This window comes from Ictalurus furcatus, chromosome 4 (assembly GCF_023375685.1).
Source record: "Ictalurus furcatus strain D&B chromosome 4, Billie_1.0, whole genome shotgun sequence".
Taxonomy (NCBI): Eukaryota; Metazoa; Chordata; class Actinopteri; order Siluriformes; family Ictaluridae; genus Ictalurus; species Ictalurus furcatus.
The window spans coordinates 33,136,266-33,152,267 of NC_071258.1; the positions used below are offsets into that span (position 1 = coordinate 33,136,266).

Below are 16,002 nucleotides of genomic sequence, written 5' to 3' on the forward strand. Positions count from 1 at the left end.
TTATTATTATTATTATTATTATTGAAAGACCTGGAAAAGACCCTCTGATGCCTGCCCTCATCTAATCCTTCTTCTTGATGTGAGCACCTACTCTGGGCCGAGTACTCTCACAATACTCTGTGACATTTGAGATGTCACTTTTGAGTGTCAGTTCTGGTTCCCACCTCCTTTGTTCCCTGAGCAGGAGGCAGACATCAGCACAGCAGAACAACTAGTATGGCAGTGTAGGCGAATCTGGAAAAAAGCCCAGGATTCTCTACTGGCAACCTCACTCACTCGAGAACGCCATGCCAATTGCCAGTGCTAACCGGGCGCCACTGTCTGCACAGGCCAATGCACCTGGCTATCCTCTAAGGATCTGTCATTGTACCTAGAGTCAAAAAAACTAGCCCCTTGGTACATGGGCCTTTTTAAGGTGCTAAGTAAGTAAACCCCATAGCCGATCTTTCTGTACTTTGCAGGTTAACCCAGCTTTTCATATCTCCTGTCTCAATCAGTTTTTTTGCCGTAAATTCTTGCAAGGCAGCCACACCACTGCCAAACCCTCATATCATTGGTGGTACATCAGCTTACACCGTCTGATGCCTCCTGGACTCCTGCCAGGTCTTTGGTAGAATATAATGTATATTGGCTTTCTCCGCACTGGGGTCCATCTTTTTCACTGGGTTCAGTTCTTGCCTTGGGTCCCTGGACATGAGGGTTCAAACCCTGCATGAGGTAATATCCGTGTTACAAAATTATCTCTAACTGCCCTTTAGCTTGGGGTGTTAACCAGATGTCAGGTTCCTGGTAGTTTATCTACAGGCAGGCTTCTGGGAACTTTGGCTTAGGTACAGGCAGAGCGTGTGGAAATTAATTTATGAATTTAGGTTACCTTAGAGTTCCACCAGCATTTGTTCAGGAGCAACTGATAAGTTCACTCCTGGATATCCTGTATCAAGTGATGAATAATATGTCCCATGAGATGGCATCAATGAAACATGATAAATGTTCAGTGTTCAGTCCAATGATCAGTGTTTTCCTCTCTGAGGTGCAGGATAAAGCCATGACAAGGAGTCTACTTTTGTGTTCTTGGAATCAGGATTATAAGATATGGTGACCTGGAACTTGGAAAAGAATAGGCCCATCTGGCCTGTCTTCAATTCAAGCTTTTTGCTATTTTCAATTATTCAAGATTCTTATGATCCACATGTACTGTAAATAAAGAAGAGATGTTTATCCCACCCCAGCAGGTTGCACCACTTCTTTCACTGTTACATCCTGAGGTTGTCAGAGATGGCCCCCACTGCTGTCTCTGATGTGTCCACCTCTACAATTAAAGGTCATGATGGATCAGGGTGTTTTAAGATTTTAAGTTGTGGTGAATGCTTCTTTGAGTTGAGAAAAGGCTTGTTTAGTTGAATTCTTCCATGCAAACTTGTATGACCCCTTCTTGAGAATGAAGGTCAGAGGTTCTGCTATAGAGATAAAGCCAGGTGCATGAGAACGGGCAGAATACAATCTTTACTCGAGCAGATATTTGTTTATTGAAAGATGTATCACTACAGAAAGTGGACAGGAAAGCATTGTCTCCTCTGTGGGGTGTTATCCCCTCAGAGTAGATTATATTAATAAAGTATTATCTTTTCTTATATAGTCAATAAATGGGTTTTGTCTATTTGCAAACTGTTGAATACTCACAAGGAATCAAAGAAAGAACTGATCAGTTTATTGGACAATACCCCCCCCCCCCCCGCCCCACCCCCTCAACACCATCCTATCCCAATCTTGAGCAGGTCTACCAAACTGAAAATGAAACATCCATCATGAGAAAATGAGCTACCCTTCCAAATAACAACAAAGCTATCCGGATTCTTTCAAATTCGTTTAATTGTAACCTTTAATTTTTCTTTTTTGTTTTGAGATTTTTAGCTGTCATTAATCCACAAGGCAACACTGAGCGTTCAGGCTTTGTCACGGCGTAATGAGGTGAACGCCTCAAGGCTAATTTGTTGTTTTTATAGTTTTAGAGCGTTGCTGGTGGCGCGTGCTTTGTGGCAAATTGGTGCCGGAGATGGCGTTCAGTGATCGCAACATTTAGCCAGTGGCTGAATGATATGAGTATGTACGTCGAGCCGCGGTGCCTGTGAGTAATCATACAACTTCGTGTCTGGTGTTTGTTCAACCCAATGGTAAGTGCACCTTTCCCTTTTTCACATTGGGGCTTGGTAGATTTAGGTTGACACTCTGATCTTTGTGTTAAGGTGAGAGTGGGGAGTCTCCTCAAGACAAACCCCTAGCTGAAGACGCTACATGTGACGCCGCTGCTGTTTTGCTTTATTGGATTGTTTTGCTTTGCTTTGCTTTATTGTGTTTTTGTTTCAACAATTGGTTTGCTTTTATGTACTGTTCTGCTTCATGTATTTTGTTTTTCTTTAGTTTTGGATGTATGTCTGGTTTGTTTTGTAACCACATATAGTAAGAGAGTGAGTAGTCTGAGAGTGGTAAAATTAGTGTTTCCTAGCCTCAAACCTGTTCCAGGTTTGTTATTCCACCTAACCACCTTACTACTGAGAGGGTGTATGTTGAGCCTTACTGTCACCATGCTATAGTGGCCATAATTTGTCATTTGTACTGTTTGCCATAATTCTGGTCTTGCTTAGGTGTTGTCAACTGCCTCCATTTCTTGTGGTGGTGTCAGTGGGCCTGGGTGTTATAGCTACCATACCACAGTGTCTGTAATATCTGTCTTTCTTTGTTTGTTGTTTAGTGTTTGTAACTTTCGGTTAATCGGTGTCTTCTTTCTCTCCAGGAGCCAGTGAGTCTTGGTGGGACAGGGGAGGCTAGCTGCATTTAGTCAGTGGTGTGCTTCACAGTGTGCCAACACAACTTCCTTATGGTGCAGGTAGTGTGGTTTTTGGTGTGACTTGCAGTGGGCTTGGATGACCTCCCGAGTTGTAGCTGGCCTGCCTTGTCCCTGCCAAGCCTGGGCCTGAAGAAGTTCTTAGTTTTAAAACCCTTATTGTGTTTCATGGGAAAGTGACTTTATATTTTCATGTTAAGTTTTAAATGATGCTAAAGTGTCATAATAAAACATAATTTATTATATTCGTACTCATGTCTCACTCTCATGTTCCTTGCCCCGATTGGTGAAACTTATCTGTGTGCCTTTTGTTTGGGAGTATTTCCCTGGTTCTCCCCCAGGGTGGCATAGTTGGATTTACTGAATTTGGGATAAACGTCTCCCTCCAATTGGGAATATTGCCACATTCTGGTGTGGTTGGCAGGGTAGACGTTTTCCCTTCATATTGGAATATTGCCACATTTTTTGGCGTAGTTGGCAGGATAAATGTCTCCCTTCATATTGGAATGCCACAGATGCATTAGATTCTGATAAAGTGGAATGGGTGTTCCTCAATAGAAAGGAAAAAATGAGGGCTTCCAGGTGCAGATAATCCCAAGGTCACATTTTGGGTGCTTTGTGTTTTCCACATTTCCATTTTTCCACATTCAAAAATGAATCCTCTGCAGAAATTCGTAAATCCAAGAAATCTTTGAAGTGATTTTACATAAAGCTGTTGCTTCAGAAGCCTGCTTAACACCTGCTTTACATGGCTCATGGCTTTCACAGAGGAGTAGAAAGAATATCGTGGATGTAAGTCATGATAAACCCCTCCACCATGTCACACAAAACGTCACTAATGAGCGGTAAATAAATTAACACTAATTAGAACATGTCAGTTATACGATTATAGGATTTAAAACTTTCACCTCTTTGGAATCAAATGGCCTCAGCCTATGTGAGAGCTTTATTGACATAAACTGAGCCACTACAGGTTTTGAAGACTCCCTCCTGGCTTGAAAAATACAAGGAACAGTGCAGTAGAAATTCTTTACATGTAACTGGATATTTATCCGACCAGTGAGCTGTGACAGATGATGAGGGTGGTGTTTTATTACATATTATAGGAAAAAGGGGACATAGAGTCTCTTCAAAGCTGCATGTCTTGCTTGATTTCTGACATGCAACAGGGAAGACATAGGTAGAGGAGGGAAATTGGAGGTGACTATAACTGAGAGAATATATGGGTTAAGTTGTTTTTTTTTTTAAATGTTTAACATATTTTTTAATTATCACCCACATTTAACAGCACTTACACATTCACACACGTACACACACACACACACAAATTAATCTGAGCCTGATTAACTAACTGGATCTGAGCAAGGCTCTAAATGACTTTTATTTATTAGCAATTATAAACAGTAGAAACAGTTTACATGAACTTTATGTGGAGGAACATATACAATTTATTAAATATTAACTAGCAAGATTTTAATATTTCCACCAACACACTCTGGGGCTATCTAAAAGTATCATTTGAAATATTTAGTCACTTAAAATCAGTATTATGACTGATGGACATTTTTTTTTCATTATTAATGAAAAGGCAGTGACTATAGCACAGATGCTATTAAAATCTGTTCTCTATTGTGTTTTTGCCATGAGGAATTTCTTGGTGTTGTTTTCTGGCTTAAGTAAAATAATGTAACATTTTGGGGCAAATATACATATCAGGAGACCAAAACTAGAAGCCAGGATGGCAAATATCTCTACAGCGACACTGTACTTCCCAGGAGAGCTGACATATGCTGGAACAAATGTGATCCACACAGCACAGAAGATCAACATGCTGAAAGTGATAAATTTGGCCTCGTTAAAATTGTCTGGAAGCTTCCGGGCAAAGAAAGCCAGAAGGAAGCAGATGGCAGCTAACAGTCCAATGTAGCCCAAAACCAGAGAAAATCCTGTCACTGACCCCACCATGCACTCTAAGATGATCTTTGACCCTTGAATGCTTAAGTTGCGGTGAGGAAGGGGGGGGCTGAGGGACAACCATACAGCACAGATAATCACCTGAATACAGGTAAAGAACAGAACACTTCCTCTTTGCTGGCCTGGTCCAAACCACTTCATAAGTGCTGCAGATCCAGGTCTAGCTGAACGAAATGCAACCAGAACCACAATGGTTTTGACCAGGATGCATGAGATGCAGAGAACAAAACTGATCCCAAACGCTGCTTGCTGTAGCCTGCATGACCATAATGAGGGCTGACCCACAAACACCAGTGAGCACAGGAAGCAGAGTTTGAGTGACAGCAAGAGCAGGAAGCTGAGCTCAGAGTTGTTGGCCTTGACGATAGGAGTCTGCCTGTAGTACACAAAAACCACACCCACAGCTGCTGTCGTCATGGCACCACACACAGCAACAGTCGTCAAGGTGATGCCCATGGATTCAATGAAGGAGAGGTACTCAACCTCACGTGGTACACATGCAGTCCTGAGACTGTTGGACCAGAATTCTGGTGGGCAATGATAACATTGTAGTGAGCCTGTAAAAGAGATTTTTTAAATAAATAAATAAATAAATAAAACATTTAGCACATCCCATTCATCATTTTCCAATGATGGCTTTTTTTTTTTAAATTAAAGATTGTGTTTAATGTTGTACAATGTATGCAAATGTTAGGTCCTATTATGACATTTTCTTTATAGCAACTAAAAACAGTCAATACCTCACCAGCCTCTCTTTTTAATAAAGACAAATGCTACATTGCTGAGAAGCAAATAACAGTTACAAAGAACTGATACTGGAGACTCCTTCCATAAATGTTCAATGAACAGCTCTTTATAGAATTTTTGTCACTACTTACACATTTTTTATATTTTTATGTGGAGAGTCCACCATGCAAGTCCTTCTTACTATGTAAGGTTGTTAATATAGTGACATATTAGAAGGAGCACGTTAACATATACTTATTATTAAAAGTATTATTATAGAAACACCTTCTGACAAATTACAACAACACAGTAGATAATGAAAACAATTTCATTGAATGTTATAGGGAACGTCCATGGTAAAGTTGACGTTTCACATGTTCTGCCTTCCTATGAAGATGATGTGCACTGTATTTCATTTTTACGAGCTTTCTATAGTGCTAAAGGGACTTTGGATGACCTGTGACATTGCTGAATTCGCCTTCAGCGCAGGGCAGGCAGTCAAAGCAGCAAACTGGCAGGCCCTTCCTTATAGCTTTGCGTGTGCCTTGGGGGCATTCAGCAGTGCACACAGAGACAGGCACCTAATTGATCAGAGAAAAAGGGCATTTAGAAATCAAGTCAAAGTTGTACGCACTTTAGATTTTTATGATGCATTTTACCCTCTGCCTATTTTCAGCCTGTTAAACTGTCAATAAACATTTTTTTTAGTGTTATATAATTTCCAGCACATATAGGTTGATGATGCACACAGCCCTGTTGATGAATGAATTTATGATTAGTGTGGGGACTGAATAACAAAACATCTGATTGTACAAAATTATTGAATGCTGTAGGCCTTAAAAATTAAACAACAAATAATATATAAAACTATGAAAACTTTGTGGAGTGCTAGTTTATAATGCAAACAAAAAATAAACAAAAATGTCTTTCATTTTACTGAAAATTGTGAAGCTACAAGTGGATTTGCAATTGTGTATATGTTCTTGTAAAGCCACCAATACTGTATCTGTCAGATTGCAATTTAAAAGAAGTCTCTGCACCAAAAAGTTCTTAAGCAATATTATAAATATATTTCATAGCAAGTCTATCAAATGGGATCATACTCATTCACTCACTCACTCACTCACACAGAGAGTATGCTGTATATATTCAACTACTGGCAGGGTTTCTCAAAGAACCTGGAGAAAACCCCTGCAATCAAGGGGATAACATATGAAACACCACATAAACAGTAAGTCAGGATCAGACACTGAAACTGTGAGGTAACACTGTGGCAGCCACAGATGATTTACCTTGTTAGAGTTTCCTGGCCAGCTGATGGCAGATTCCTTAATGATAAGGTTAGAACCCTCCAGTCGGCCAATGAGGACATACTGCAAGGTTCCTCCAGTACCTCTCTGCCAATTCACTATGTCATAAACAGCTGGAATTTCCCCATCTTGAAAATAAAACTTCTCTCCCAGCTGTGTTGTGAAATTGAGCAGCTTAAGCTGCTCTAAGAGCTAGGAGGACAGGAGGAGAGTGAGCTAGGAGGACTGCCACATATTGGATAGCATATAATTTTTTTTCTAAAGCTTTTACATTTTAAACTTTCTGGTTTGTCTGTAACAAGCTGTATTTTCTGCCCTCTTCTTCTTCTTATTATTATTATTATTAAATTCTTATTCCTATTCATTTATATTTATTATAAATATATGTCTTATTATCTTAGAAACTCTTAGTAAGATGGAAAAGATGGGAGGCAGGTGAGGGGAAAAATAGTTTATAGTTGTTATAATGTAAATGATAACAGGAACTAACTTGCCTTGAAGATGATGCAAAACATCTAAAACTATAAAAGCATTATGCTTCTTTCATTAATAGTTTAAAAATGTGGAAAATTGCGATGGTATAAGGGTAATAGTACACTGTAAAACCAGATAAGTTCATTTAACTCAAAAAAATTGAGGAAACTAATTACCTCAAAATTTTTAAGTTGATAAATCAATTTCTTTAAGCCAAATACACTTCAATATAACAAGCTTGAGTTAAATTTGTGTTATATTTAAGTGTATTTGGCTTAAAGAAATTGATTTATCAACTTAAAAATTTTGAGGTAATTAGTTTTCTCAAATTTTTTGAGTTAAATGAACTTATCCAGTTTTACAGTGTATTTCAGGACAGGAAAATAATTAACATTGTCATCATACAACTCAGTCATGGAGGACAGGCCTATAACAGCACTCAATTGAAAATTGTTGAAATCCAAATAGACGTATCACTAATGACTTTCACCTGTATTATAAATGAAGCATCATGAATAAAATGCTGATATAAACTTGAAAATGAAATAATTATATCAAATTCTTGTTTATAAATAACACATCTTACCTGTTGGTGTAGTGATGATGTCTGGTGATGAGCAGCCTGGGGTCACCGTGGGGTCAGAACTGTTAGGTGCAGTGCAGGCCAGCAGAGAGTGGAGTGCATATGCAGCTGCATAAACAGCCAGATACACGTTATAAGTGGCTCTTAAGTTGGAGACATCTGTAACACTATTCTGAACCCCCTTTAGGCTCTCCTTCCCACTGCACGGTGGTAAGCCACTCTGAGATGCTACCATGTTGTTCTGCACTGGGGCTGCAGCCAAACGTCCTCTCCCATAACTCTCTCAGTATTGCGTCTCGAGGATAGCGGGAGGGATGGAGCTCTTGTAGGTGCTTCTCAAATCCAGGAATGGGTGCACTCCTAATAGCCACTCCCAGTGTGCCTTGAGCAATGGTGTATAGCACAGGGTTGCTCAAGAGAAGGCTACTGGTACTCCAGATCTCACTGGCCAGGAACTGTCGGTCTGTGACGTTTCTGCGAACCAGCTCAGTGAGGAACATTTCTACATCCATATACCAAGCAAATACCATAATCACACGAGCAGATGAGCTCTGCACCATCTTCACAGCACGGTCGACGTCTTTTGCCAATCTCTCACGGAGAAGAGTGCTGACAAAAGCTAGGCAGATGCCGGTACCTTTCGTCTCCTCCTGAAATGCCTGCACTGCTTGGAGTCCATAGTCATTGTCTGCCACCACAGCACCAACCCAGGTCCAACCGAACCGTTTGGCCATCTGGGCCATGGTACGAGCCTGATACATGTCACTGGGGATGGTGCGAAAGAAATTGGGATATTCTCTTCTGTTACTGAGACACACACATGTAGCCAGGTAGCTGATCTGAGGGATAAACAGAAGATATTCCCAACATAATTGAACATGATGATCAAAACTATCAACAAAATTCAGTATATTTAGCTTAATGACAAAGTAAAATTGTTCAAATACATTCATATTCTCAGATATACAACATATTATCTGATGTGCTGCCAACATTTACAAAAAATGTTTTTGAAACTCAAAGAATTTACAGCATCAACCCACAATTTGATCTAATACTGCTGTCAACTGAGCCATTTAAGTATCATTCAACTGCCCCTGGTCTTATGTGAATTATTGAAAATGTTACAGGGAAAAAATAAAGTAAAATGAAGAAAAAAAAAAAAAAGGCATTACAATTCTGGACATCACTGACTTGGATCCAATATCCAAGTGAAGCTCCACTGAAGAACAGGTGAGACTTAGGCATAAGCTTTTTTTGATGAGTGTAATCATTAGGGTAACATATGGGACTACCCATAGCAATCTTTATCCATGAAAATGATTCAGGCTATCCATGCAAGTGATTCCCAAATGAGGGAAGCTCTGACAGATGCAGAGCATCAGGATGTGCCAGGCAAGACCAAAGGGCAGACAGAGTCAGGATAATGCATCCCATCAGGCAGCATGAGTAACATGCACAGCTTGACAGAGACAGAGAAACAGACAGAGAGATATCTACACTCTTTACCTTACCTTATCATTATAGAGGCTTTCCTTAAACACATTCAATTCAATGAATTTTTTTACAGTTCTGTAAAAAGGTCAGAGACCAACCTTTCATTACGAATCAAATAGCCCTTTCTGTACATTCAGTGCCTTTGTGCGATTTAATAAGAATAACAATAATGAACAATTATCACAGGAAAAAAAATTTTTAGCAGAAAATCATACAAAGGTCTTCAACAATTTAAAAAACAGTATGAAATCTGTATATATTTTATTTGTAATATTGAACTTTAACATTTATCTGCATCACTAAGTACTGCATGGCTGTTTGACTGGAAGTGGATTCAATTTACTGCATATTTTAACATTGTTGTTGTTTGCCATCAAATCGATTAACAATAAATACTGAATGCCAATTTGAGTGAAATCAAAAGTGTGGTTCTTACTTGCATACAGTACTGTACAGGAACTCAATATTAAATATAATAACTTTGCTAGTGGTGCCTAGTGATTTCCACCACTGTAATAAAATTCTAAAATCATTGACCCCCATGGCTGTGTTTCAAGGGCCTATAGGGAACAGTGAAGCACAGCTGGTTTGTCCTAGAGTGCTCAATGTTCTCTCTATAGAGTAGCATGTTGTCTGTTTATTCATTTACATTTATGGTATTTGACAGATACCCTTATAAACTTGCATTCTTGTTTTGCTCTACATGGCACTCACCATTGGTACACGTAGTGGGCTCAGAACTCTGGACAGAATAATACATTGTGTGGAAGCAGAGTCTCCAATGATAAGTTTGGCAGGTCGGGTGGTTTCACAAGTGCCATTCCCTCCACTGATCATGGACATGACCGCTCTCAGGCTATGAGGATAGCGTGTGCAGGTATCCATGATACGGTAGCCCAGTCGCAACCCCGGAAGCAAAGAAGGATTTCTGTTAATCTCCTCCACAGCAAAGACAAGAGCCTGAGCCCACTGCACAGGACTCTCCTGAAATCTGAGCAGACAAGCAAAGAGAGTTAATAGCTGGATTATATAAACCCCTGCAGCGTTTGATACACATAGCATGTCGATCAATAAAATAAAAGTGGGTACATACACAAACACAGAAACCTACAAGAAAAAAAGGAGAGATAGGGTAAATATTTGCAAACCGGGATAAAGAGGGATAAAGGATAGAGTAAAGTGGAACACTTCAAATTTAACCTCTGTATATTAAAGTGTACTTCACTGATCTAAATTCATCCTTAGTAAAGCATTAAACTGATCAAGTAATTTATAAAGGTTTTTTTTTAGGGTCATGCACTTTTTAAAAATTATATGCCATTTTTAAAATAATTAGTTAGATTAATCAGTACAGAGTATTAATGGATATAGTCTTATTATCATCATAATCATCATATCACACAATAACACAATTAAATCAGTTGTATTTCAAGAGAATGACCTATGCTCTACAGAAGAGTATTTAACTCTCTCTCTCTCTCTCTCTCTCTCTCTCTCTATATATATATATATATATATATATATATATATATATATATATATATATATACACACACAGAGAGAGAGAGAGAGAGAGAGAGAGAGAGAGAGATAAAATACTATTATTTAGGTTGGTGATTACTTAAACATATAGAAGCAAGAAGACAAGATTTTCTCATGCTAGTGTTTTAAAAAATAAAACAGTATAGTAATGTACTGTAGTTTGTTGTTTATACAGTTTCAAATGTCTGTGTGTTGTTTTTTTATGATGGTAATAGTGAATATATTATCCATATATGTATTACGGTGTTACTGAACCAAACCAGTAACAACCAAAATAACAACCAACTACAGCAAAAAAAGCTCGAGAGGGCTCGCTCTGCCGCTGTCTGAATGGACATGAAAGAAAATAAATGAACTGTCTAAAACTGCATATAAAACAAGCAAAGAAGGTTAAATTCCACAGACCCCCTCAGTACAGATTTCATAAACATTATTTGTCTTCAACAATATATTGCCTATTTATTAGAGCCAATGAGCTTTCTGTTCCTAAATGTTCCATCAACACAACATTATTTATATGTATACTGTTTTTGATTCATTGAGATTTAGATATAAATAAGATTAAATGTTTCAGACAAACAGGCTATATGAAGTCGATAATAAATGTAATAATGTTAATATCAGACCAGATTTAACATGACTGGCTAGTGAGGCAGATGGGATGAATCAGGGGGGGAAAAAAAACTGGCACGTTTTAGCCCTGAAATTTTAACAGAATGGCTGGCACATAACTAGCATATAACACTGACTTGTCTAATGCAGGTTTGCGACTAAAATGTAAAAAAAAAAAAATAATAATACTAAAACATGTCATAATAATTGTGCACTGAGAAATGGTCCAGGTTTGACTGTGAAGAGAAAGCATAAACAGGCAAAAATTATATTCGTCAAAAATATCATTTTTAGTTAAGCCATTATAAGTTTAGTTAAATATTTGATTACTTTGGAGAGACACTGAGAGCCAGCAACTCACTCACTCATAACAGGGCTGCAGGTACGGTTCTTTGGTGAAGCTCATGTCCAGGGCTGGTGGCTGCATGTAGAAATTGATGAGTGCTCCAAGGACCACATCTCCATCCTGAGAGAGGCCCACAGTGTCAATATGCTGTGCATGGTCCAAGTACACACATTTCTCCTCCTGAGGTGTCCCCACCACAACCTCACACACTACCCATAATAGTAATGCCAGTTGGAACAGGCTCGATGAAAGGACCGCAGCAGTCATAGGATCAAGTGAAGCGTCAATGTTCTGCCTTCCTCTGGCTGCACACAGTTTCTGGAGCTATTTCTAATACCATGAAGTCCTAAGAGATAAAAAAAAAAAAGAAAAGAAAAGAAAAGAAACAAAAATAAAAAACATGTTACTAAAATGTTCTGAGGTGTTCCAAATCACACCTCCTTCTCCCGGGTCCAAGAAATAGAGATAATTGCTCAACAATTAGGAATTAGGCACACAGCTGAGTCAGTGAGTGATATAGTGAGTGAGATTTAATGAGTTATTATACAAGTTGGTTTTGGATAGTAATGTTAACTATTAAGAAGCTATTGAATTTTTATTTTTTATTTTTTTTAAATAAAAATGCATTTAAAATCAGTAACACGTAACACTTCACATAAAATGAAGGATATTCTAGTGAAGGTGAACATTATCCAACATCTGAGGCAGCACTTTTAACCATTCAGAAGCTTTTGAAGTTTGCTCTGAATAAAAGTAAATAATAAATAAAATAAAATTCAGTAACAGTTAATCTTGCCAAACTAAAATGTGTAGTATATTCCTGAGAAGGTGCATAATATTATTGTTATTAATTTGTATTTGATATTTATTATTATTGTACAAATTGTTTTGGAACAATACCCTTTTTGTAAATAATTTTTTAAAAATTCTTGTTGTTTTATGCTAATATTTTATTGTGTAAAATGACCTTGCTGCTATATAAAATAAAACAAAGGTGATAGAAAGGTGTTATATATAAAATAAACATTATTATTATTATTATTATTGTTATTATTATTATTATTATTATTGAAAGACCTGGAAAAGACCCTCTGATGCCTGCCCTCATCTAATCCTTCTTCTTGATGTGAGCACCTACTCTGGGCCGAGTACTCTCACAATACTCTGTGACATTTGAGATGTCACTTTTGAGTGTCAGTTCTGGTTCCCACCTCCTTTGTTCCCTGAGCAGGAGGCAGACATCAGCACAGCAGAACAACTAGTATGGCAGTGTAGGCGAATCTGGAAAAAAGCCCAGGATTCTCTACTGGCAACCTCACTCACTCGAGAACGCCATGCCAATTGCCAGTGCTAACCGGGCGCCACTGTCTGCACAGGCCAATGCACCTGGCTATCCTCTAAGGATCTGTCATTGTACCTAGAGTCAAAAAACTAGCCCCTTGGTACATGGGCCTTTTTAAGGTGCTAAGTAAGTAAACCCCATAGCCGATCTTTCTGTACTTTGCAGGTTAACCCAGCTTTTCATATCTCCTGTCTCAATCAGTTTTTTTGCCGTAAATTCTTGCAAGGCAGCCACACCACTGCCAAACCCTCATATCATTGGTGGTACACCAGCTTACACCGTCTGATGCCTCCTGGACTCCTGCCAGGTCTTTGGTAGAATATAATGTATATTGGCTTTCTCCGCACTGGGGTCCATCTTTTTCACTGGGTTCAGTTCTTGCCTTGGGTCCCTGGACATGAGGGTTCAAACCCTGCATGAGGTAATATCCGTGTTACAAAATTATCTCTAACTGCCCTTTAGCTTGGGGTGTTAACCAGATGTCAGGTTCCTGGTAGTTTATCTACAGGCAGGCTTCTGGGAACTTTGGCTTAGGTACAGGCAGAGCGTGTGGAAATTAATTTATGAATTTAGGTTACCTTAGAGTTCCACCAGCATTTGTTCAGGAGCAACTGATAAGTTCACTCCTGGATATCCTGTATCAAGTGATGAATAATATGTCCCATGAGATGGCATCAATGAAACATGATAAATGTTCAGTGTTCAGTCCAATGATCAGTGTTTTCCTCTCTGAGGTGCAGGATAAAGCCATGACAAGGAGTCTACTTTTGTGTTCTTGGAATCAGGATTATAAGATATGGTGACCTGGAACTTGGAAAAGAATAGGCCCATCTGGCCTGTCTTCAATTCAAGCTTTTTGCTATTTTCAATTATTCAAGATTCTTATGATCCACATGTACTGTAAATAAAGAAGAGATGTTTATCCCACCCCAGCAGGTTGCACCACTTCTTTCACTGTTACATCCTGAGGTTGTCAGAGATGGCCCCCACTGCTGTCTCTGATGTGTCCACCTCTACAATTAAAGGTCATGATGGATCAGGGTGTTTTAAGATTTTAAGTTGTGGTGAATGCTTCTTTGAGTTGAGAAAAGGCTTGTTTAGTTGAATTCTTCCATGCAAACTTGTATGACCCCTTCTTGAGAATGAAGGTCAGAGGTTCTGCTATAGAGATAAAGCCAGGTGCATGAGAACGGGCAGAATACAATCTTTACTCGAGCAGATATTTGTTTATTGAAAGATGTATCACTACAGAAAGTGGACAGGAAAGCATTGTCTCCTCTGTGGGGTGTTATCCCCTCAGAGTAGATTATATTAATAAAGTATTATCTTTTCTTATATAGTCAATAAATGGGTTTTGTCTATTTGCAAACTGTTGAATACTCACAAGGAATCAAAGAAAGAACTGATCAGTTTATTGGACAATACCCCCCGCCCCCCCCCCCCCCCCCGCCCCACCCCCTCAACACCATCCTATCCCAATCTTGAGCAGGTCTACCAAACTGAAAATGAAACATCCATCATGAGAAAATGAGCTACCCTTCCAAATAACAACAAAGCTATCCGGATTCTTTCAAATTCGTTTAATTGTAACCTTTAATTTTTCTTTTTTGTTTTGAGATTTTTAGCTGTCATTAATCCACAAGGCAACACTGAGCGTTCAGGCTTTGTCACGGCGTAATGAGGTGAACGCCTCAAGGCTAATTTGTTGTTTTTATAGTTTTAGAGCGTTGCTGGTGGCGCGTGCTTTGTGGCAAATTGGTGCCGGAGATGGCGTTCAGTGATCGCAACATTTAGCCAGTGGCTGAATGATATGAGTATGTACGTCGAGCCGCGGTGCCTGTGAGTAATCATACAACTTCGTGTCTGGTGTTTGTTCAACCCAATGGTAAGTGCACCTTTCCCTTTTTCACATTGGGGCTTGGTAGATTTAGGTTGACACTCTGATCTTTGTGTTAAGGTGAGAGTGGGGAGTCTCCTCAAGACAAACCCCTAGCTGAAGACGCTACATGTGACGCCGCTGCTGTTTTGCTTTATTGGATTGTTTTGCTTTGCTTTGCTTTATTGTGTTTTTGTTTCAACAATTGGTTTGCTTTTATGTACTGTTCTGCTTCATGTATTTTGTTTTTCTTTAGTTTTGGATGTATGTCTGGTTTGTTTTGTAACCACATATAGTAAGAGAGTGAGTAGTCTGAGAGTGGTAAAATTAGTGTTTCCTAGCCTCAAACCTGTTCCAGGTTTGTTATTCCACCTAACCACCTTACTACTGAGAGGGTGTATGTTGAGCCTTACTGTCACCATGCTATAGTGGCCATAATTTGTCATTTGTACTGTTTGCCATAATTCTGGTCTTGCTTAGGTGTTGTCAACTGCCTCCATTTCTTGTGGTGGTGTCAGTGGGCCTGGGTGTTATAGCTACCATACCACAGTGTCTGTAATATCTGTCTTTCTTTGTTTGTTGTTTAGTGTTTGTAACTTTCGGTTAATCGGTGTCTTCATTCTCTCCAGGAGCCAGTGAGTCTTGGTGGGACAGGGGAGGCTAGCTGCATTTAGTCAGTGGTGTGCTTCACAGTGTGCCAACACAACTTCCTTATGGTGCAGGTAGTGTGGTTTTTGGTGTGACTTGCAGTGGGCTTGGATGACCTCCCGAGTTGTAGCTGGCCTGCCTTGTCCCTGCCAAGCCTGGGCCTGAAGAAGTTCTTAGTTTTAAAACCCTTATTGTGTTTCATGGGAAAGTGACTTTATATTTTCATGTTA

The 16,002-nt window shown here is 39.1% G+C and overlaps 1 pseudogene; it reads right to left on the reverse strand.

The window, feature by feature from the left end:
• Positions 1 to 4,207: 4,207 nt before the first annotated feature.
• LOC128606297 (extracellular calcium-sensing receptor-like) lies at positions 4,208 to 12,496 on the reverse strand (annotated as a pseudogene).
• Positions 12,497 to 16,002: the final 3,506 nt, after the last annotated feature.